The following is a 25,470-nucleotide window of genomic DNA, read 5'->3' as shown; positions in this document are numbered from 1 at the left end:
GGAGCATGCCAGCAGTAGATGCAATGGTCGCTTCCTTAAACAAGAACTTAACTTGTCCGGCAGATAAGGAACAAGGTTTGTAAGACCCTGTTTTCTTTGGCCAGTTCACCCAGCTGTTGCAGCAGTTGGTATCTGCCAGTCTGTAAAGGACCTGATTAACCAGGAAGATGATCTGCCTTAAAAGTAAGACAGATTTCTTGAGTGTTGTGTTTTGCTATTGACACCTTAAAGGATTCGATACAGCAGGTTTCTCGTTTGGTTCTCTCTGTACATATGCGCAGACTCTTATGGCTTAAGAACTGGGCAGCCAAGCTTCCTTGTAAAAAGTTGTCAGGTTTGCTTTCCATGGGGAACGTTTATTTAATGATCATTTGGACAAATATATACAAAAAATCTCCGGAGGGAAGAGTTTTCTACTTCCTGTGAAGAAAAGCACCAGATGTCCCTCATTTAATACCTCAGGGACTGCTTCCTCCAATGTCTCAGCGCCAAGGTGGTTCCGCCGCCAACAGGGCGCTAGGGCCAGGGGCAAGCTGCCGAGCCAGAAGAAGCCCTGGGTCCAAGATTCTTCTAAACCCAGTATCAAGCCCTCCTTTTGAAGGGACGCCCCCACTCGCGTGGGAGGAAGGCTGCTGTACTTTGCGGACATTTGGAGAACAATTCAGGAAGTGTAATCATGAAGGGACCTCTGTGCTACTAAAAATGAGCAGTGCATATACAAAAGGAAATGCTGCAGAATCAAATAGTGATCACAAATCACATAAACAAAACTGAAACATGTGCAAATACAATGCAGATAATGTTCATAACCTCAGTCACTAGAATACCATATAAAATGATAACTGTAAGATGACTTAAAAATAGAATATATTTATACACACCACATTCACAACCTGTGAAGAGTGTGCAATGATTAACTAGGTCTGAATAATATAAAGTGCTTCCACTACAAAAAATAAAAAGTGCTTATCAGTCCATAAAGTGCAAGCCAAAAAATTAAAGTGCATAAAAAGTGACAAAAGTTCAGTGCTGTAATTCAAGTGAATATATGTGCTCTTTGCGACACAATTCCCACTGCCATTCGCTGCCTGTAGTTCCACTGGTGTGCTGTCAGTGCTCTTACCCCATGGTCATAAATAAATGTCTTAGCCATCTTTGGGAATAAGCCATTGATTCTGTGACTGTAAATATATCAAATGTCGAAGTCAACATCCGCTAGGAGTGTAAAAATGAATGAAATCTCCGATAGTGTATTACCAAACTAAAAGACTGTGTGTCACAGCTCTGTGCCTGGCTTCCTCTGGACACTCAGTCTCTTAGTCTGGTAATACACTATCAGAGATTCCATTCATTTTTACATGTGGATAAATCTTTGGGAATAAGCCATTGATTCCGTATATGTAAATATATCAAATGTATATATTAAAAAAAAGTATATATGTATATATTAATTAATCTCAAATGTAGATATACATTTGGTATATTTGCATTCACTGGCTTATTCCCATAGATGGCTAAGGCATTTATTCAAGGCATTTATTTATACCCATGAGGTGAGAGCACTGTGAGCACACCAGTGGAACTACAGTCACTTTTTATGAATTTTTTGAGCACTTTACATTTTTGGCTTGCACTTTATGGACTGATGAGCACTTTTTATTTATTGTAGTGGAAACACTTTATATTATTCAGACCTAGTTAATCATTGCACACTCTTCACAGGTTGTGAATGTGGTGTGCATAAATATATTCTATTTTTATGTCATCTTACCGTTATCATTTTATATGGTATTCTAGTGACTGAGGTTATGCGCATGAACTGCATTGTATTTGCACGTTTCAAGGAAAGTGGGTCACCTCAATTCTATCTCGTGGTTACAAGCTAGAGTTGCGGGGGGGTTCCCCCTCAGAGGTTTTTAAGATCCAGCGTTCCCTCGGATCCTCCAAAAATAAACGTATTGTTTCAGACACTACATCATCTAGTGCATCAAGGAGTGATTGTAGAGGTTCCGGTATCCGAAAGGGACACTGGATTTTACTAAAACCTGCTTACGTTTCACAAACCAAATGGGGACACATGGCCCATTTTGGACCCAAGATCCCTGAGCAAGTATCTACTGATAGTCCTTTCAGATGGAGTCTGTCAGTTCAGTAGTAGCCTCACTTTCAGCCTCATCAGAGGTTTCTACGTTTTGCAGTAGAGGAACATCATTTTAATTTTGTGGCTCTACCCTTCGGGCTGGCTACAGCTCCACTGGTGCTCACAAAGGGCCTTGCACCAGTACTTGGTCTTTTAAGGGCCCAAGGGATCCTAGTTCTTGGGTATCTGGATGACCTCTTGCTCAGAGATCATTCATTACAGGCTCTAGAACAGAGAATAAATTGCAGAATGCTGTATTTAGAAAGCTTAGGCTGGATCCTTTTTCAGCACTTTTTTCTTTTCTTACATCAGGGGACACGGAACCATTGCAATTACTGTGTGGGTTATATCGGACTGAGCGGTACTGGACACTGGCACGCCCCTAAGGCATTTACTCTTGTATATAACCCCTCCCATTACTGGGAGTCCTCAGTTTTTTTTGCAAGTGTCTAAGGTGTTGGTCACAAGTAAAGTTGTGCTGTGCTTAGCTCCACTGGTAGTAATCCTTGCTGGGGCTAGCCATGCTGACGGGATCCATTCTGATGTCTTTTCATGGGCTAAATGAATGGTACCCGGGCCTCGTGTCCAAAGAAACAAGGTTATGCCTGCAAACGCTTCTCTTTGAGAGCTGGTCCCTGGGATCCAGTACTTTTTGGTAGTGAGGCCATAAAGGTTTTACTGGCAGGGTGCTATTGCAGGTCCGAGATTGTGGGTAACCCAAGGTTCCCCAGATTGTTTCCCTTCAAGGGTTACGGCTATTTAGAGACGATCTGGATAAGTACATCCAAAAGACCTCTAATAGGTTAAAGATCTCTTTACCAGCTGTGTCCATCCTGCAAGGAGGGGAGTTGCATATCTCCATGTGCCAAATTTTCCCACTCACCAGAAATGTCTGTGTTTTTGAAATATAAAATTATCTTTTCAGTTGTGGCCCTGCCATTTGGCTTAGCCACAGCACCACGAGTGTTATGAAAGATTCTGGCACCTCCTTTAGCCAGATTAAGGGCTCAAGGCATAGCAGTCCTAGCCTATTAGAAGATCTACTTTTAATAGAGCATTCAGTCTTGGGTCTAAAACCAGAGTCTGATCTCAGCCATAACTATCTGAAATCTCTAGGTTGGGTACTCAACCTAGGAAAATTCTCCTTAAAACCATCAAGGAGATTACAGTACTTGGGGGCTGGTTATAGATACCATACAGAAGAAGGTATTCTTAACCCAGACAGGAATCGGTTTCCATTGTAGGACTAATTCAACTTATCAGGAAAGGAAAGTTCTTTCTTTTTGGCAGCAGGGGATTTTTTAGGGGAAATAGTGACCTTCAAGGACGTCCCTTAAATGCAGTTTTATTCAGACTGCTTCAAAACACAATCCCGTCGGTCTGGAATAAAGAAGATTCAGGCCTTGTTTGTTTCCAATACACTTGGCTCCCGACATAGGTCAGAGCCTAAATTGGTGGTTGTTATCCAGCAAAAGGGAAAGTCTTTATCCTGCAAGGTGTTAACAGATGCCAGCCTTCTAGGCTGGGGAGCAGCCCTGGAAGAAGATTCTGTCCACTGGAGATGGTCCAGGTTAGAGGACCGTGCCTATCAACTTTTTTTTTTTTTTTTTTTTGGAAGTTTCGAGCAGATGATGGGTGACATTTCCGGCGGGGGGCAGGCACTTCAGCTTGACCTGCAGCTTCCATTTCCAGCTGAGGGATGTGAAAGCGAGCAGTGTGATGGCTGGTGTGAGCTCTGCAGTTGCTGTAGTGACAGGGAAGTAGCTCAAGGCGGACCACTGCTTCTGATCTGGCCATGGAGAGGGAGATGTCAGAGTCTGAGGTTTGCCGATCTGCGCCAGTCAATTCCAGCACCAGCCACTCTAAGGTAAGAGGAACCCTGGGGTGTTCCCTTACCATTTTCCCGTTGGCTCCACGGGTGAGTCCCCCATTTTGGTGGACAGAGGGGAGGAGGTGTACTTCTGTGACCCTATTGGGGGGTGCACTCTTGGTGGCAGTCTGTTGTGCTGGCAGGCAGGTATTCATGGTTGTCGTTAGGATCTTTGTCGTTTCAGGGCAAAGCCACAGAAAAGTTTCCTCCAAGAGGAAGTGCCCATCATGCAGGACCATTATGGGGGATTCCTGGCCCAAGCTGCTTTGTAGGGAGTGTATTGAAGGCTTAGTGAAAAAAAAAAGCAGGGTGCAGACTTAGCGACATCCATTAAGGAGCTTTTTTAGTACCTTTTCAATATTTTAAATCGCTGTTTTCAAGCTTTCAACTTCTGCAACCCCCGACCAATCCTCCGCAGAGCATCGCACCTAGTCCGCCGGTGGTTCCCTTTTACCAGTTGAAGGTTACCCAGGGCACCAGAGGAAAATCTTGACAGCATGTCCTCAGCCTCCCAAGGGGAGTCAGAGGTAGAGGGGTTAGATGGTGAATCCACTAGAATCTCTCAGTATAAGCTCTCCCTGGAGAAAGCTGAGTATCTCCTGGGGGCCATCCATACCCCTTTGGGGTTCCAGGAAGAAAAATATATCGCTGACGCTTCACGACCAAATCTACGAAGATCTGGGAGAACAGAAGAGCAAGGTCTTTCCAGTCCATGAAGTCCTGGTGGAAACCGTTAAACAATGGCGAGACCCAGAAAGGAAGCCTTTCTTTTCTGGAGCCGTAAAACCTAGATTTCCCTTTGCGAAGGATGAAGCAACAGTCTGGAAAAAAATCTCCTAGGCTGGACACAGCCTTCTTCCAGGTGTCCAGAAAAACGGACCTGGCTTTTGAGGACTTGGGGTTGCTTGTTGACCCGATTGGACTCTCTCCCTCCTAAATAATACTTTGGACTCATCCCAAGGAAATTGTAAGCCTGCCATGACAGTCACGGTGGTGGCTCGAAACATGGGTTATTGATTGATGCATATACAGGTGCATATTGAGTCTGGGACCTCAAAAGAAATGATTCTGTCTTCCTTTCCTATGCTCTTGAAAGGGGTAGCTTACATCACAGATGCCGCGGTGGAGTCAATACACATGGCCATGAGGTCTTCCAACTTGGCCAAAAGAGCGCTCTGGCTTAAAATGTGGCAGGGGGATAATGCATCCAAGGTAAAACTCTGGAGTACCCCTCAAAGGAGATTTGCTGTTTGGTCCAGATTTGGCGCCCGTCCTAGATCAAACAGCTGATAAAAAGAAGGCCTTTCCCAGAGAAGACGTTTAGGGAACAGTCTAAAAAATAAATAAAAATAATCTTCCACAAAAGAAATCTGTGACCCTGAGAGCTGAGGCTCACAAAAAGGTTTAAGGCTACAAGGGCAGAGGACGGGGGGGAGCAATTTTTTTTCTTTTCTCCCTCCTGAACAGCCCCACAGACCCAATAACGGGTTGACCACGGTGGGAGGTAGACTGTCACCTCCAATCAATTCATCCTGGGAATTGTAAGGAAGGGGGTACAGACTGGAATTTTCAATCTTTCTCGTCACAGACCTTCCAAGGTGTGCAGAGAAGGCGGCTGATCTTCTATCCTCCCTGGAAGAACTGGAGCAGCAGGAAGTAGTGATGCGGGTCCGGACAGGGGAGATAGACAGAGGGTTCTACTCCCACGTCTTTGTGGTACGCAAATCCTCGGAAGTTCAGGCTCATATTAAACCTGAAACCTCTCAATCGTTCAGTTACCCACAAAGTTCCGTGTGGAGTCTTGGTGAAGGTGCTTCTCCCTCCGGACTGCTACATGGCATCCATAAACTTAAGAGCCGCCTACCTGCATATTCCCATCACAGATGGCAGTCAGAAGTGTCTCAGGTTTGCAGTGAGGTATTGGGGGGGGGGGGGGAGACTGTCCATTTGCAATTCCAGGCTCTTCCCTTTGGCCTATCCTCTTTCTCTCCCCCCCCCCCCCCCCCCCCACACACACACACACACACACACACACACACACACACACACACACACACACACACACACACACGTTCACAAAAGTCATGGTAGAGACCCTGGCTTTTTTTTTTTTCTTAAAAAAAATAAAAATAAAAAAAAAGAGGGATTGCTGTGATCGCACATTTGGACGATCTGCTCCCGTTTGCTCTCTCCTTGGAGCAGTTGGTCCAGGAGCTGCAAGAAGCGTTAGACACCAGTCTATCCAGTTCAACCTGAGAGAGTGTCTACAATTATCCCTGTACATTGCACACTCACATCAGTCCTTACCCTCAAGGAGCCCACAATCCAAGGTCCCCATTCATATAATAGGGACAATTTACCTACTTGCATGTCTTTGGAGTGTGGGAGGAAACCGGAGTACCCGGAGGAAACCCATGCAGGCACAGGGAGAACATGCAAACTCCAGGCAGGAAGTGTCATGGTTGGGATTCGAACCAGCGACCCTTTTTACTGCTAGGCGAGAGTGCTAAAATGCGTTAATCACAGGCAGTGAGACATTGCCCCGATGTGCGGCTGCAGAGATCGGGCAATGTCTCGCTGCCTCTGATTAGCTCAGCGCTGTGCCGACTTACTGGCAGGCTCAGCATGTGGGCCATGCAAACATGCCTGAGCTCATCCCTACTGGTAGCAGTAGTTGAGTTCCTGCAAAGTGGGGCAAACAAGGGGCTAGCTCTTAGCACTCTAAAAGGCAAGTTGTCTGTTCTAAGTGTGTTTTTTTGGAACAGGTAGCAGTAAACCCCTGGATATTGAGGTTCTTTAAAGCCTTAAGCAGGCAAAGACCAGTTAGCTTCCCCCCTCCCCTTTCCTATGTGGGATCTCTCTCTCTCTCTGGTGCTACAAGTTCTTATAGGGGAACCCTATAAGAGCTTGTAGCACCAGGTCACTACCGCAAGGAGGGTTAGTGAGCTGGAAGCCCTCTCGAATAGGGCTCCTTTTCTTCAAATTTTTCTGGATTGAGTGGTGTTAAAAACTGATCCGGCCTTTTTTGACAAAAATGTCTTCTAAATTTCACAGAAACAAAGAAATAATTTTGCCTACTTTTTTTTTCAAATCCTAGATGTTAGAAGGTGCATTCTAAGGTACTTGGATTGTATGGCACAGTTTTAGAAAGTCTGATTCCTTGTTAACTTTTCAGGGGCTTGGAGGGGTCCAAAGTCTCTAGGCGTACAATAGCTAGATAGCTCAAGTTGGCTATTAGTCAGGCATATGTGGTCAAGGGGTTAGAGGGTCCCAAAAGGTATGGGGGCCCATTCCACCAGGGCCATGGTGACATCGCAGGCAGGGTGGGCTGGTGTTAAAGTAGCTTTACCACCTTCATTAAGCACTACAGGCTGGATTTGTTATCTGCCAAAGACCAGGCCTTTGAGCATAAAGTTCTTCAAGCTCCTTTATCCTCTCAAAGGTGGCTGTCTTGGAAGACGAAAGGGGGAAAATGTAAGTTACACTTACCAGTAACGTCTTTTCCAAGAGTCTTTTGAGAACAGCACCGGTACCCACCCAAATAAAAGTTTGCTACTGGAATGGGAGAGCATCAGGAAAGTGAATGTTGGTATAATATGTTCCGGTAAGTGTAAATTAACATTTTTCAACAGGTCTAGAAACCAACATTACTGACTGTAACAGGCAAAATAGCAAAGACACATGCTTGGAAATGGTAGTTGCAAATTCGATTAACCTTATCCACATGAGGAATGTCAGGCAGCATAAAGTACATCAATAACATATGGATAATGCTTCCTGATGGAGATTACGGAGGTCTACCTTATGTAGAAAACCAATCTTGAGCAGCCTCTGGTGTTTTGAAGAAATGCACTCTGTAGCCATCAATCACGCAGTCGCGCTGGGTAGGCCATAGAATACACAATTCTGGATTCTTTCATCCTCCTAACATCTGCAAAGGTGGCCCTTTGCTTCTGCAACTCCACTGAGAAGTCAAGGAAAATGGACACTGCCACATTCTCAAAGTGAATTTGGCGCCTTTGTCTGTCCTTTCTCAAGACCAAATCCCAGTCCTTGCAGTTTAACATCCTGGGCAATAATGGGAGGTTGTGCTGGCACCCTGTGTGCCCATTCTACTGCAAAAGGGTTGGAAATGTTTGCATCAGGAAAAGTGTCCCTAAGCCACTTTTCCACAAAGTTCCCAGGATTCTGGCCCTCAGCTTTTCAAGATCGTCCACCTTCTTACACCAGAAAGCGATCTGTTTCTATGCTGCAGACATCTTAACAGGCAACGGTGCAAAATCATCCTGCAAATAGGAGATTCTCTTTTCAGTTTCATTCACTCTCCCTCATTCTCCGCATATCCAGCCTCAGTAGGCTGATGTCAACTTTGATTTCATCCATTTTACTGGTAAGGGAGGTGCCACAGGCTGTGATAGCCCTCAGTCGCTGCATGTATACCTGTTCCAGAGTGAATTTTCCCAGCTTCTCCGCTGTGGCACTGTGCTTGGTTGTCTCTGTAGCGGCCGCGCTGCTGCTCCTCGTGTGGAGGGCTGCGGGTGCCCTCTTGCTTTTCGGTCTGAGCAAAGTCTTTTAGCTGATGTATGGCTTCCCTTGCTCATAGCGGTGGCTGGACACTCAGACAACCCAGGGAACTGGTAGATGTAGTTGGAGCAGCTAGTAGATGGAAGGATTCCTGCAGATTTTAAAGGCAGCTGGCAGAGCTCCTTCTATGTATGTCTGACCATCTTGACTGTAGCCATGCCCCTCCCCTTTTCATGTCTATTTTTAGGTTGTTATTACATTAAGTAAATGGGTGATCCTGCCCCCCTCTGACAACACGGCCTCCATTATTTAAGAAGTGTCAGAAGAATTGAAGCGTCACGCGGCTGAAGACTCCCATAGAGGCGTAAAGAGCTGGGAAGAAGCCAGAGCAAGATGTGGGACGACAAGAGCGGAAGAAGAAGATGATGATGAAGATGGAGAAGAAGTAGTTGGAGGAACAAGAAGAACCCCAAAGGAAGACCAGAAGAAACAAGATGAAAGAAGCAGCGGAAAGAAGAATTATTTAATAAAGGACTTGTCAAAAACCATCTCTTGTGTTTTTTAAACTTTTTGTCACTTTTTAGTGAACTGGTAGGGGTACATTTGCACCCCATTACCAATTCACATGGGGATCTGGGGGTCCCCTTGTTAAAGGGGGCTTCCAGATTTCGATAAGCCCCCACCCGTAGAACCTAACAATCACTGGGCAAGGCTTGTGGGGACGAGGCCCTTCTCCCCATCAACATGGGGACAAGGGGCTACCTCAAAGCACCCTCCCAAAGTTGAGGGCATCTGGCCTGGTATGGTTCAGGAGGGTGGGGGGCGCTCCCTCATGCTCCCCCCCCCTTTTTTTTTTCTTTTTTTTGGCACGGGGTTCCCCTTAATATACATACCAGACCTGAAGAACCTGGTATGGAATTTAGGGGGACCCCCACACATTTTTTTATTTTTTTTGGTTCGGGGTTCCTGTGGGGAAATCCCCATGCCTTTTTTTATCAATGAACTTTTATGTGTATTGCAGACTGACAATTCATTGTAGCCGCAAGTAGTTTTAAATGACTTTAGAAAATAGGATTTTTATATACAGCTTACCTGTAAAATCATTTTCTTGAGAGTACATCACAGGACACAGGGGCTTCATTGCATAGTGGTTTATATAGGCACCTCTGGTGATTGGACACTGGTAAACCCCCAATTAAGGAGAATTCCTCCCCTATATAACCCCTCCCATATGGGAGGCACCTCAGTTTTGTAGCAAAGCAATAGGAAACCACGTAAAACCCAAGAGGGGCGGGAGCTCTGTGTCCCGTGATGTACTCTCAAGAAAAGGATTTTACAGGTAAGCTGTATATAAAAATCCTATATTCTTGATCATATATCACGGGACGCAGGAGCTTCATTACAAAGTGGGATGTCCCAAAGCAATGCTCAGATTGAGGGGAGGGAGACAGAAATCATAATTATAGACCACCATGGACCGGAGGGCCTAAACTGCAGCCTGCGTACCCAAAGGCGATATCCTCTTGCCCTCTGACATCCACCTGATAGAATCTGGTGAATGTGTGGACTGATGACCAAGTTGCAGCCTTACAGATCTGAGCCAGGGAGGCCTGGTGATGCAATCCCCATGAAGCACCTACAGCCCTAGTTGAGTGCGCTTTCACCTGAAAAGGAGGGATCGTCCCTTTAACACTAATCCACCTTGAGAGAGTGTATTTTGATGCCGCCTGGCCCTTCCTAGGGCCTTCCCGGCAAAATAAATAAGCAATCAGTTTTCCTTATCTGAGCAGTTGCCTGAAGATAGATACTGATTGCCCTTACCACATCCAAAGTGTGCAAAGATTCTTCTTCTGCGGACTGTGGGTCCGGAAAAAAGTATGGTAGGATTACATCTTGATTCAGATGGAATCCTGAAACCACCTTAGGCAGAAAGGACCTGTTGGGACGCATTACCACCCGGTCCTTATGAATAATTAGATACGGCTCTTTGCTAGAGAGAGCTGCTAGTTCTGACACTCTTCTAGCTGTGGATATGGCTACCAAGAAAACCAATTTTTTTAGTCAAAAGAACGAAGCCTGATGCAAAGGTTCAAAAGGTTGCCCCTGCAAAGCCGAGAGAACCAAATTCAGATCCCATGGGCATACCGGAGGTTTGACTGGCGGCCTTATCCACATAGCCCCCTGGATGAAAGCCCGCACTAGGGAATGCGATGCAAGTGGCTTCTGAAAAAACACTGACACGGCCAAAATCTGCACCTTGATAGTGCTTACGGCCAAATTCATTTCTAGGCCCGACTGGAGGAAGGTCAAGATCCTGCTAATGACATGGGGGCGCATGCGCGGAGCTCAGCATGGCGGAACAAAGTCGTTAGAGCTCCGCACTCACCGCTGCTGAACCGGGGCATATATCGCTATATCTTGCCGCAAACGATTCCCGAACCTGCCCCGATCCTCGGGCATCCCACTGCCCCTCACCCGGGATGGTTCTTACGGGCCAGCGAGGGAAACAGAAACAGAAACCCATTAAAGAGGCCTTGGCACGTGCCTCCACTAAAATGGCGGCGAAGGCCCTTGCTGCAGCGCAACAACAAAGCCTTCCCCGAGACCATGATAGCAGTAGCGAGGAGGAAGATGAAAGACCTGAACCACCGGCCTCCCCGACGCTACCGGTCCCTGGCATGTCTCAGGCTGACTTTCTGGCACACATGGACTTAATGCTCAAGAAAGCGTTGAAAACAACTTCAGATCAGATAACCGATAGACTTTCCCGAGAATTTCGTGAGCTGGGCCAACGAACGGCGGACTTGGAAACCAGGGCCGATGACACCGAGCTCAATTTACGTGAACTGGCACAAGAACAGGAGGCTCTCCGAGAGGAAAACGCTGCTCTGTTGACCCGACTGGAAGATACAGAGAACCGTTCGCGTCGGTCGAACCTTCGTTTGAGAGGTATACCTGAATCAGTTGATGATCTCCAGTCCTTTACGACAGCTTTGTTTCAAGAGCTATCCCCTTCTATTCTGATCGAACGATTAGAATTCGATCGTATTCATAGAGCACTCACTAGACGCCAAGCGGACGGACCACCTCGAGATATCATTGTTAAACTACATTTCTTCCGAACGAAGGAGCAGCTTATGTCTATAGCTCGTGAAAAGAACAACCTTCAATTCCATTCCTACCAGCTATTCACGGATTAGCCCCACTGACAATTGCGAAGAGACGTGCTATGAAGCCGCAGCTGCTAATCCTCCAACAGCATCAAATTAAATATGCATGGCGGTTCCCATTTGCTCTTTACTTCTCATACCAGGGACAGCAACACACCTGTTCTACGCCAGCAACTCTTCAAGCCCTCTTAGAGAGCCTCCAACTGGCTCCGTCAGCCCCACCCCCTCCACAGGGAGATCTGGTGCCTCGAACCCCGGCACGAGCAGCACCCTATTCTAACATGGCTACCCCGAGGAGGAATCGGCAGGATCTCTCTGGCTTATCTGTGTCTCGGCGAGGCACCCCCAAACCCTCATCTAGATTGAGCTACCCTAGCCCAAAGGTATTCATACCTCGATGATCCCCTTTTGTTTAGTTACTAGTTTCTTTTTTTCTCTCTCCAAATTTTTTAATGCCGTAGCCTGAACTCGCCACGAGACCCACGCTATTTGAACGCAGGCCTACACGCCTTTACTGATCCCGGCTGGAAACCGAGACTGAATTTACCAAGTCGCTACCACTTTCTCCAAAGTACTTTAACCACATTTTTACCCCTCAAGCCATTTGCCCCCCCTCCCCCCTCCCCCTATATATTTTTTTTTCTCTCCCTCCCAGGGCTCTTTTGTTAATGATGTTAACTTAGACATACTATACCGGGCTCTCCTGTTCCGATGCCCACATTGTTTCCTTTTCTACTGTTTCGCCTCAATACTCGCTAAACCTGTAAAGCTTTAAACTTGTTCTATGTGACAGGTGGCGACCGGGTTAGACCGGAAATGGATATACCTTCTGACCATCCTAGATATTTTCTCGCGGGCCGATGATCTGGCCAGGATTGACGAGTCACTGACTCGTAGGCCTGATCATCTCCTCGCGAGTTATTTGTTTATTTGTTTATTTTTAACTACTCTTAGACTGGAAGTGTTGCACGATGCTCCTATTATCTGTGCTTACACATATCCTCCTGGGTTCCCCCCTTTACCTTACCTTGTGCCCCTCCTCCCCCTGTTCTCCCCCCCCCCCCATCTTTCTCTCCCTGTTCCCCGTCCCCTCCTTCCCGCCCTGTTATTTGAGCTGTTACAGCTCCTCAATTCTGAGCAGAGCAATAACAAGGTTAAAAGACATATTACTTGATAATCTCTGTTTCACAGTCCATACCCCTGGATTTTTTCAGCTCACCTTATGTTTGAATCGTATTCTGTTATTGACAATGTTTTTTACTTGCAAATGTTTGTGTTTACTTTACCGGTTCGCAGCAGTGAATTGTCACTGCTCCCCCTCCTGATGGTGCGACCCCCTGTTGACTGGCGAGTCGGCAGGTTGATTGTCGTTCCCCCTAGTTGCTGGGTTCGGTTCATACCACCCCATGCAACGCTCTTTTTCTCCTTTTACCTTTTCTATTCTCTGTTCTCTACTCTATCCCTTCTTCTTTCATGTCCTTTTCTATCGTTCCCTTTTCACTCTTATGGTCGATCGGTCCATGCGGCCCTGGGTAGGCAAAAGTCTGCCTCTTTCTACCAAACTTCATGGCCCCCCTGAGCATTTTATCACTTAATGTGAAGGGACTCAATTCCCCCAACAAACGAGTCAAGGCCTTTAGAACCTTTATCTCCTTGAAAGCCCAAGTAGTCGCTCTACAAGAAACGCATTTTGCGGCCCATACCACACCTAAATTTTTCAATGCCAAATTTCCCCAAGTTTACACAGCCTCCTCCTCCACGAAGCATAGAGGAGTCCTTTTAGCATTTCACCATTCCCTTCTATTCTCTTTCTCATCGGAAGTAAGAGATCCAGAAGGCCGCTACCTATTAGTTTCAGGGCATATACAGGACACGGAAGATACCTTTGTGTCGTACTACGCCCCCAATACTAACCCTAACCCTTTTTTCTCACATCTACTACAGATAATTCAGACACATGCTAGAGGAGCTCTGTACGTATGCGGCGATTCCAACTTAGTCCTGCATCCACACCTAGATAAGTCCCCATACACATCAGAAAATTTCTCTCTCTAAAAGGCTAAGCAAGCAACTTGCTCACGCGACACTCCTCGATACATGGCGCGAATGCAACCCCCTTAAGAAGAACTATACTTTTTTACTCAAACCCGCATAAATCCTTCTCTAGGATTGACCACATCTTCATCCCGCTAGCTGCCGCGCCCACTCTGTTGCACTCCCACATACACCCGATATCCTGGTCTGACCATAGCGCGGTGATTACGACAGTTTCGTCAATAATCCCACAGAACACAGATAGAACATGGTCTCTGAATGAAATTCAGCTTTCTAACCCATCTTATTGTCTAGACATTCAGACGGCCTTAAACGATTATATTTCTTTTAATGACACCCCGGGAATATCTCCTACCCTTCTCTGGGAAGCCCATAAACTAGTTATCTGAGGTACATGCATTTCGGTATCCTCTCACCTTAAGAGATTCAGACAGGCCCATCTACAACAGCTAGAGGAGGACCACCAGCGTTCCTTTCTTCTCTTTCAGTCTGACCCCACTGAGACTAATAGACTTGCTCTAGATAAGGCCAAGTTGGCCCTGGATCTTGTGCTTGCTGAAGAGGCAGATAAGTCTATTCACAAATCGGCGCATACACTTTATACAAAGGCGAACAAGCCTAGCACCTTTTTGGCACTGCGCCTACGGCAACCTGATAGGTCCTTTAAACCTATTAAGCTTCAGCTGGCACAAGGTGGCATGACCAATAACCCTGTGAAAATCTTAACAGAGTTTAGTACTCGACTGTCTAAGCTATATGAACCTGGTGTACCCTTCTCTAGCGCCCAGGCGAATTCCCTTCTCCACCCGCTATCTCTCCCTAACCTTTCAAACTCTGACCGTTCAACAATAGAAGCTCCTATATCCAATGTAGAAATCCTTGCAGCTATTAAGTCCCTCAAACCCAATAAAAGGCCCGGCCCAGACGGTTTACCGGCATCCTACTACAAAAAATTTGCCCACACCCTCTCCCCCCTTCTAACTAAATCTTTTAATTCTCTCCTCCAGCAACACTCCTTCGGCAGAGATGTGTTAACGGCTATCATTTCGATGATTCCTAAACCGAACACTGATTCAACTTTATGGTCCAACTTTAGACCGATATCATTACTTAATGTTGACGTCAAAATTCTGGCCAAGGTCCTAGCTCTACGACTTAATCCAGTAATAGGAAAACTGATACATAAGGACCAGGTTGGGTTCATTCCTAAGAGACAAGCCAGCGATAATGTCCGGAGGGTCATTTTGCTGCAGCACATTGCTAAAACTCGTAAGATTCCTATGCATTTGCTCTCACTGGATATACGCAAGACATTTGATACAGTGTCTTGGCCCTATCTACAATATATACTTCAATATTGGGGATTTGGTCCTCACTTTCTCAAATGGATAGGAGCCCTATACACCCAACCTTGTGCTTATGTACGCTACGCCGGCTTTAAGTCAGAGGGCTTCCCTATACAGCGAGGAACGAGACAAGGATGTCCCCTCTCCCCCTTGTTGTTCGCGTTAGCTATCGAACCCTTAGCTGCACTAATTAGGGCAGACCCGAACATCCGGGGTTTAGAGATAGCAAACACGACACATAAATTGTGTCTGTTTGCAGATGATGCCCTGCTGTTTGTCACGACTCCTCATACGACTTTGCCTAATTTATGTAAATTACTGGAGAAGTTCGCTGTTATTTCTGGCCTAGAGGTCAACCAGGCTAAATCTAGAGCCTTAGACGTATCTCTGCCGAGTGATGAGCTTAATCTTCTTCGCAGCAATTTCCCTTTCCTATGGTCCTCATCCTCTATCCCATATCTTGGTGTCCACATTACGAAAGACCCGTTGCATTTGTTCCAATATAACTATCTCCCGTTACTTAGGAAGCTGACTAGTCTCCTTTCCTCTTGGCAGCCGCTGGGCGTATCGTGGTTGGGTCGCATAGTGGCAGTCAAGATGACACTGTTACCTAAATTATTATACCTATTCGAGTCCCACTATATTTTCATCGCCTGGTACAAGGTAAAGTATTCAAATACATTTGGGGAACAATTAGGCCTAGAATCACTAAAGCCACTATGTACCGCCACAAGTCATTTGGTGGACTTGGAGTACCAAATTTTAGATACTATTACTGTGCAGCTCAGATTGCACAACTCACTCTATACCATGCTAAAACGGAGATCCCGATATGGGTCAGCCTCGAGGCTATAGACGTCTCCCCGATAAGCATATCTAATCTCCTGTGGCTCTCCCCTACGCAGAGAAACAGGCTTAGCAATCCGGTCACAGCCCATTCCCTCAGAGTCTGGGACGAGACTCCTAAATCTTTCCGGCTTAAATCCCGTCATTTACCATTACTCTCTGTTATCGGCCACCCATCATTTATACCTGCCTTTTCTGAGCCTGGATTGTTTACGGCTTGGTCTAGGGCAGGGCTTGACCGAATCGGCACCCTTATGCACAATGGCAAAGTTAGGTCTTTCCCTACACTCCAGGCCCAATCACACATACCCAATGGCGAATGTTTTCGTTACCTACAGATCGCCCATTTCCTCAACTCAATGCCTAAACCTACTAATCCACATGATAGTAATTCATTTTACGAGCAAATATGCGAAACAGACCCACACGCTCCGGGCATTATCTCCCAATTGTACACTCATTTCACCTCCCCCCCTACATCTCTCCCATCCTATACAAGTGGCTGGACTACAGACCTTGATTTAGACCTCGAAGTAGATACATGGAACACAATCTGGACCAACACAAATAGAGCAACGCAGAATGTTATAGCCTCTGAGGCTAATTATAAAGTCCTCATGCGCTGGTACTTGGTCCCAGCCAGGATAGCCAAATTTGTTCCGGGATATCCCGCTACATGCTTCAGGGGCTGTGACACAGCGGGCACACATTTCCACATATGGTGGTCTTGTCCAGTAGCACAGCGTTTTTGGATAACTACCTTCCAGATTGCATCGACCCTTGCAGGGCATTCTATTTCACCAGACCCTTCGTTGGCTCTTCTCAACTTGACTCCCCATAACTACACTCGTAGTCAATTGGCTTTGTTTCTGCAACTTACCACAGCAGCTAAACAAACTATTGCCAAGGCCTGGAAAACCCTCACACTCCCGGTGGCAGAAATGAAGAATAGGGTTACAAGGGCCATGATTCACTCCAAATCAGAGGCGAAACGCCTCGATCGTATGCCCCAATTCTACAAAATTTGGCAACCCTGGATACAATACTTCCTACCCCCGGATTTTGACCCCTATTTATTTGAACCCTAAATTACCCGCAGAATTGGGATGGTCTCCAGCTTGTGAAGGCCTGGGGCTGCGCGGACCGGTCGACCGACCCTCCTCCTTTTCTTTCCTCCTATTCTTCACCTCTCCTTTCCCTTCATTCTATTCTCCTGCCCTTATTTCTGTCTTCTTCTAGCTGTGCTTTCCTTCTTTTCCCCTCTCTCCACGTGGGAATTTTCTGTACATGCAGTACCATCATTTCTTTGTTTACAACTAATTTAAAGGAAGAGTGTAACTGAATTAGCTAACTCCGATACATCCGGAATGTCTCACTTCTGTTGACTATAAGTTTCAGCAAGTACTCTCCGTACAGCCTTAAGCGACATATACATTTGCTTGTCTGTATCGCGTTATTGAGTATGATGTCGCAAGTTGTTTGTTTCATTCTTTTGCATACTTTGTTATACCTAAACCCTTTTAACAATGTACTGTGTAATCTGTCTGTGAAATGATAATAAAAACTTTTTGAAAGAAGATCCTGCTAATGACATACTTTTGAGGATGCCATTCCCTGAGTTCACACCAGGAAACATATGCTCTCCAGATTTTGTAGTAAATAAGCCTGGAGGCTGGCTTTCTGGCATTGACCAGAGTAGAAAGGACTGGCCCCGAAAGCCCATGGTCTCTCAGAATGTGGGTCTCAGCAGCCAAACCGTCAAATTCAGACTGTGTAAACCAGGATGGTAAATTGGACCCTGTGAGAGCAGATCTGGCCGGAGAGGGAGGATCCACAGCCTGCCTACTGCCAACTTCATGATCTCTGCATACCACGGTCGCCTGGGCCAAGCCGGGGCTACCAAAAGAACCAACTTTGTCTTCCTCTTGACTCTCCCCAGGAACCGCGACAGAAGCGGGTACGGTGGGAAGGCATAAATCAAATTGTACTGATCCCAGGGAACTGCCAGAGCATCTGACCCCTGAGCGAGTGTATCTCTTGTCCTTGACACAAATTTGTCCAGTTTTCTGTTGAACCTGGACGCAACAGATCTACGTCTGGAGTACCCACCTGCGACATATGTTCCAAAACACGTCGAGGTGCAGAGCATTCTCCTGGACACAACTGCTGGCGGCTCAGAAAATCCACCTGCCAATTTTCCACTCCTGGAATGAAGACTGCAGAAAGGCATGGAACATGCCTTTCTGCCCAGACAAGTATGCGATTCACCTCTTTTTGCGCAACCAGACTCCTGGTACCGCCCTGGTGATTGATATAGGCCACTGCTGTGGCATTGTCGGACTGAACCCGAACAGGGAGACCCCGTAGTCTGAAAGACCAGTTTATGAGAGCCATATAAACTGCCCGGATCTCCAAGACATTTATGGGCAATAGCTTCTCGATCGCAGACCATTTCCTCTGCGAGCACGTCTCCTCCAACACTGCTCCCCAGCCTGTCAGGCTGGCATCTGTCGTAATAATCTTCCATGGAAGAGGAAGAAATGTTTTGCCTTTCAGCAAATTCTCGGTTTGTAAACACCAGACGAGACTCTTGCGTGTACCTGGGGATAGATGCATAGGAAGATCCAGGGACTGGAGCTTCCTGTTCCAAGCCGCAAGGATGCATCTTTGCAGAGGCCTTGAGTGGAACTGGGCGAATGGAATGGCCTCGAAGGAGGCGACCATTTTCCCTAACAGTCTCATGCACAACTGAATGGGGAAGATCTTCTGCCCAGAATTAGGCGCACCAGATCCCCAATGGCCAAGGCTTTTTGGCCTTGGTAGAAACGCCTTGCCCTGAGCGGTGTCGATAACCATACCCAGGTATTCCAACCTGGTAGCAGGCTGTAGGGACGATTTTTCTAGGTTTATAATCCAACCAGGTGTTCTAGCGTCCTGATAACACTGTTGTTCAGGAGCGCTACTGTTTTCTCGATGAGAAGCAAATCGTCTAGATAAGCCATGACGGCTATACCCTGAGCTCTTAAGTTTGCCAAGAGAGGGTCCAGAATCTTTGTGAAGACTCGAGGGGCCGTAGTGAGCCCTAACGACAAGGCCACAAACTGAAAATGGCGCCGCTCTACCGCGAACCTTAGATACTTTTGGTGTGCGGGAAAAATTGGCACATGGAGATATGCCTTCGGAAGGACTGGATGAGTAAAAACCGGTTCAGATCCAGGATAGGTCTGACACTTCCATTTGGCTTTGGAACGGTGAAGAGATTCGAGTAAAACCCTGAACCCTTTTCTTTTGGGTCCACTTCTACTATCACCCCCTAGGATAGTAAGTGATCTAAGGCCAGAAATAACAGTTTTTGCTTTACTGGGTCCCTGGGGATCCTTGACCTTAGAAAGCGAGAAGGTGGAATCTCCTGAAACTCTAGCCTGTAGCCCAGAGATACTGAAGAGACCACCCACTTGTTCCGGATCTCTTCCCGCCAGGCTTCCGCAAACTGCAGAAGCCTTCCCCCCACTCGGTCAAGCGGGGGCGCCCCTTCACAAAAAAGCTTTTGGGCTCTGCTTGGCAGGCTTTTGCCCCCAGGATTTCTTCTACCCTTGGGCCCGGCCTTGAGCCTTTCCTGTAGAGGAGGGCTGAGAAGACTGTCGCTACTGCTTAGAGCTTGATGCTCTGGGAGAGAGGGAACGCCTAAATGATGGGCGTTCTCTCCTTTCAGTCAAAAGGAGCATAGATTTACCCCCTGAAATTTTTTGGACTAATAATAAAAAAAAACGAATTCTTCTCCAAACAAACATTCCCCTTTAAACGGGAACCCAATCAAATGCTTCTTGCGTGATAGCTCAGCTGCCCAATTCTTTAGCCATAGGGCCCTTCGCATGTGCACCAACAGGAGAGACAAACGAGATGCTTGTTGGACAGAATCCAAAATCGCATCAATCATGAAACACAGAATTTGAGGATTTTCTGCATAATTCTCCACTTCCTTTCTGGGAAGGAGGCCAAGCATCTGCTTAACCTGTTCCTTGAGGAACTGACACAACCCCACAGCTGCGACTGTAGGTTGCACTACAGCGCCAGTCATGGAAAAGGAGGTTTTTAATAATGTTTCCAGCTTCTTATCAGTTGGATCTTTAAATACCTGAGTATTATCTAGAGGACAGGTCCGGTTTCTATTCACGCAAGAAACAGCCGCATCGACAGATGGGACCCCCCATTTCTTGGTGAAGCTTTCCTCCAGAGGATAAAGCATAGAAAACCTTTTAGGAGGAGCAAACAGTTTATCGGGATGTCCCCAATCCTCATACAACAATTTATCCATTAAGGGATGAATTGGAAAGGAAAAGGCAGTCTGTGGGATTTTCTTGACTCCCAGGGAAGAAACAGAGGACGTAGCGACCTCAGCAACAGGCATTCTGAATGTGGTACGCACCAATTCAGTATAATATTGCACCTGTTTTCTGAGCGCCTGGGAGGAGGGGACTCTCTCCTCTTCCTCTGATTCATCCGACTGCTCAAGATCCCTGTCCCAAGATGGGGATCTCTCCTCATTGTCAGAAGTGTCATCTGAAAGAGGAATCTCAGCAGAGGGAGGGGATCTACCCCTTTTCCTGCTATCTTTCAGGGAAGCTAAAAAAAAAAAATCATGATAATCCCTTCAAAACCCTCCAATGTAGCCCTAAGGGAGTCCTCATTGACGTATACCGGGGCTGAAATATTAGGAGATGCTGCAAAACCTGACAGGGGCACTGACTCATCCTGTGAGGGGGGATGGTAACCTAGAGGCATTGTTAGAACCCCTAGACCTAGGCGGTGATTTACCAGTGCCCTTGTTACCTCCCCCTGAGATCCTCTTACGAGGAGACATAGTCCTAAGCTACAAAGCAGAGGTACTAGTACAAAGTGCAATCACTGTTGTGCTTAAAGTGGTTCTGCACCTAAAAAAACAAATATTAAAAGCCAGCAGCTACTAATATTGCAGCTGCTGACTTTTAATAAAATCACACTTACCTGTCCCAGGGTCCAGCGATGTCGGCGGCAGATGACGAGCGATCGCTCGTCTCGCTGCTGCCCCCACCGCCATCCTGTCAGGGAATCGGGAAGTGAAGCATTGCGGCTTCACTGCCCGGTTCCCTACTGCGCATGCGCGATTCGTGCTGCGCGTCTCTTCTGGTCCCCCGCTGTGTCCTGGGAACTGTGTGTTTCCCATAACACAAGGGGGGTCGGGGGGTCTGCGGCGGTCTGCCCGGAAGTGGGTGCAGATACCTTGATTGACCAGGTAACTGCACCCCCCTCCCCCCTGAAAGGTGCAGATTGTGGCACCGGAGGGAGGGAGGGATCAGATTAGCGGAACTTCCCCTTTAGGGTGAAAAACCGCTTTAAAGTCTCACAATAAATATATATACTTAATACTGCACAACCTGATGCTGAGTAGGTGTCTAAGGTTTGCCTGGATCCAATCCCTTGGGATGCTTACTGCTCACAGCACCTGTGTCTCCACTTACAGCCCCCTGACGTTCTGGGCTTTTTAAAACTGGCGCCTGCGCAGTACAGCGCCGTGCACACCGACGTGCACGGCTCGCAACCACACTCCCCCCACCTCCATTAGCACGGGAGCGCGCGTGCACGAGAACCGCCGGTATCCAGGGGGGGGGGGGAAGGGAATCCCCATCGGAGCTGCGTGGGGAACCCCCAGACTACGTGGGACCCCTGTATTACCTTTATTGTGGCAGGGATTGCAGTGGAGACATGAGTCATCTGGGAGAACCAGGCTTCACTGAGCGTGTGTATGAAAGGCATGCAAGTATGCATCGGGCTGCTCTTACTCCCTCTAGTGGTGGAAACCAGGTAAGACATACTACTACTCAATGAAAAAATCCATAATATAATTTATATAGGATTAACTTCCATTACCTGTCCTTGCCGCAGGAATTGCTGAAAACAGACAGATTCCAGCCTTCACCCATCACGGCGGGCAGAGTTGTGCCAACCTTCAGTTTTTTTTTGGGGTTCTTTCTCAGAAGAACCTCATACCTGGACCTTGTAAAAGACTCTAACAGAAACTCTCATGCCACTATGTAAATAGTACACCAAGTCTGGTTTTCCCAGAGCCCAGTCTTCCAATAGGAGAAGACTTACAGGCAAAACCTAGTTTCTTCGGATGAGGAGGCCCGGGTACCATATCATCTTGGGAGTCAAAATATCGGCCCGAGATATGGATCCGGTTTGTTGTAGCCCCTAGGCCCCCGCAGGGACCTGCACAGAGCTTTCTTCATAGCACATGTTTTACGTGACCAACCACCATAGACACTGGCGAAAAAACTGAGGTGCCTCCCATATGGGAGGGGTTATATAGGGGAGGCATTCTCCTTAATTGGGGGTTAACCAGTGTCCAATCACCAGAGGTGCCTATATAACCCACTATGTAATGAAGCTCCTGTGTCCCGTGATGTATTTTCAAGAAATTTAATTTTCCTGTCACTGTTCTAAACACAAGAAACATGCGCCCCTTTACAGGCATACTATAGACACCCCCCAGATATGATATTTAAAGGAATATTACACTTTTATTGTTTCACTTTAAGCATTATTAAAATCACTGCTCCCAAAAAAAAGCTATTTTTAAAACTTTTTTTTTTGCATTGATACATGTCCCTTGGGACAGGACACAGGCCCCCAAACACTTTTTATGACAATACCATGCTTATAAGCCTTAAACATTATCACATTTGATTATTCATGTTTGTGTCCCATAGACTTTAACGGTGTCCACGTGTTCAAACTAATTTTTTGCCTGTTCGCATGTCCTGGCGCGAACCGAAAAGGGGGGTGTTCAGCTCATCCCTATTTATCACCAATCCTTGTTTCCACAAAAAACCCACAATTTTTTAAATCCACTTGTCATTGGGACAGATAGTCAGGTTGAAATCTTCTGAACAGGGGCACAGACAGCAAAACAAACATTACAGGGGTGTTAACCCTTCCCTATGCTATCCAAAAAGCATAAAAATTGTTTGTTTTTTTGGCTGAAGCTACACTTAAAAAAAAAATGTACCTATTCTGATTTACAAACAGGTTCAACTAAGAACAAACCTACAGTCCCTATCTTGTTTGTAACCTGGGGACTGCCTGTACATATATAACAATAGTACTTGGTATATCCGAGCTGCGTTTAGATCTCCACAGACATTGCATTTGTACTTTGTGACCTGGATGTGCCTCAACAACTGTGCATGTTTTTGTACATTTCTTCCATGCTTGCTGCATAGCCAACATGTATTACAAATTGCAAGAACAGATTTCTTTAAAACAGTATATGATTGCTTTAACCACTTAAACCCCGGACCAATTGTCAGCCTAAGGACCAGAGTTATTTTTACAATTTCGCACTGCACTGCTTTAACTGGTAATTGCGCAGCAATGCAATGTTGTACCCAAACAAAATTTGCGTCCTTTTCTTCCCACAAATAGAGCTTTCTTTTGATGGTATTTGATTGCCTCTGCGATTTTTATTTTTTACGGTTTAAAAGGAAAAAGACTGAAAATTAAAAAAAATAATATATTTTCTATTTTTTGTTATAAGAAAAATCAAATAAACTCAATTTTAGTCATACATTTAGGCCAAAATGTATTCAGCCACATGTCTTTAGTAAAAAAAAAAAAAATGTCAATAAGCGTATATTTATTTTGCGCAAAAGTTATAGCGTCTACAAACTAGAGTACATTTTCTGGAATCTCATTTCTAGAGGTGCTAAAATGGCAGGGCAGTACAACCCCCCCCCCCCAAATGACCCCATTTTGGAAAGTAGACACCCCAAGGAAGTTGCTGAGGGACATGTTGGACCCATTGAATATTTTTTTTTTTTTTTTTGGTCCCAAGTGATTGAATAATGACAAAAAAAAAGTTTACAAAAAGTTGTCACTAAATGATATATTGCTCACACATGCCATAGTTATATGTGGAATTGCATGCCAAAATATATTCTGCTGCTTCTCTTGAGTACGGGGATACCACATGTGTGGGACTTTTTGGGAGTCTAGCCGCGTACGGCACCCTGTAAACCAATCACCGCCTTCAGAATTTCTAAGGGTGCAAATTTTTGATTTCACTCCTCACTACCTATCACAGTTTCGAAGGCCATAAAATGCCAAAATAGCACAAACCCCCCCCCCCCCCCCAAATGACCCCATTTTAGAAAGTAGACACCCCAAACTATTTACTGAGAGGCATGTTGAGTCCATGGAATATTTTATATTTTGCCACAAGTTGCGGGAATATTACAAACTTTTTTATTTTTTATTTTTTTTGCACAAAGTTGTCACTAAATGATACATTGCTCACACATGCTATGGGCATATCTGAAATTACAACCCACAATAAATTCTGCTTCTCCTGAGTACGGGGATAGCACATGTGGGGGACTTTTTGGGAGCCTAGCCACGTACGGGACCCCGAAAACCAAGCACTGCCTTCAGGATTTAAATATAAAACGCTACCAAAAAAAAACTGTTAGCGATCGCAGGGATCAGGCCTGACTCTGCGAATGCTGCAGTTATGTGTTTAGTGTTTTGTAAGTGACAGTGATCGTTCAATACTGCACTTGGGTGGGCTGGGCGGAGGGGCAAAAAGCAGATGCTAGCAGGTATCTGGGCTGATCCCGCTAACAATGCTTTTTTTTGGAACCCTAAACTGCTGGGGACGCTAGTATAGATCTGATCAGATATTGATCTGTTCAGATACTATACCACTACGGGAGGTGTATGCTTTGCGCGTGGGTGTTAGCGGTACTGGCACTAACCTAGCACTGCCTGGGGCGACGCAGACCCTATCTGACCCTAAAACCTAATTGATATCACCCGCCGGGTGATCAGGGGGTTAAACCTTTATTGGGTAATAAATGGTGGGTGCCCTGATGCTATACAAAGCAAACTAACTAACCAGAGTCACCCGTAACACTTATACGGTGATCACTGGTGAAAGGGTTAACTAGGGGCAATTGAGGTTAAAACCTTTATTAGGTAGTATATGGGGGTACTTAATGCTATAAAAACCTGGCGGTGAACCTAAAAAATAACTAGCTACCTAGTGGCACTAGTGACACTAATGCAGCGATCAGAAAAAAAACGATTGCTTAGTGACACTGGCAAAAGGGGGTGAAAGGGTTAACTCTAGGGGCAATCAGGGGGTTAAAACCTTTATTAGGTAGTATATGAGGGTCCCTGACGCTATATAAAAACCTGACGGCAACCTAAATAACTAATTGGCTAGGGGCAATCAGGGAGTTAAACCTTTATTGGGGGGGGGTGGGGGGGGTATGGGGCTACCCTGGACCTAACACTAACTGCCCTGACAGTTTTTACAGTTACAACTGACACTAAATGCAGTGATCAGTAAATAAATTATCACTGCAATCAGTGACACTGGGGGGGGGGGATCAGGGGGTGACAGTGTGCATATGTGTACGTACATGTCAGTGTAGTGTTGGTGCACACTTACTATGTCTTCTCTCCTCGCAGTCCGGTCAA

The 25,470-nt window shown here is 46.1% G+C and overlaps 1 protein-coding gene across 3 annotated transcripts in view; it reads left to right on the top strand.

The window, feature by feature from the left end:
* Positions 1-25,470, top strand: part of HDGFL2 (HDGF like 2) — a 663,710-nt gene that overhangs the window by 352,418 nt on the left and 285,822 nt on the right. The gene's annotated exons all lie outside the window — the stretch shown is intronic.

This window comes from Lithobates pipiens, unplaced genomic scaffold, assembly GCF_037356315.1.
Source record: "Lithobates pipiens isolate NorthernLeopardFrog02 unplaced genomic scaffold, aLitPip1_a1.2 Scaffold_13, whole genome shotgun sequence".
Lineage (NCBI taxonomy): Eukaryota > Metazoa > Chordata > Amphibia > Anura > Ranidae > Lithobates > Lithobates pipiens.
This window is presented reverse-complemented; position numbering and strand designations above follow the sequence as displayed.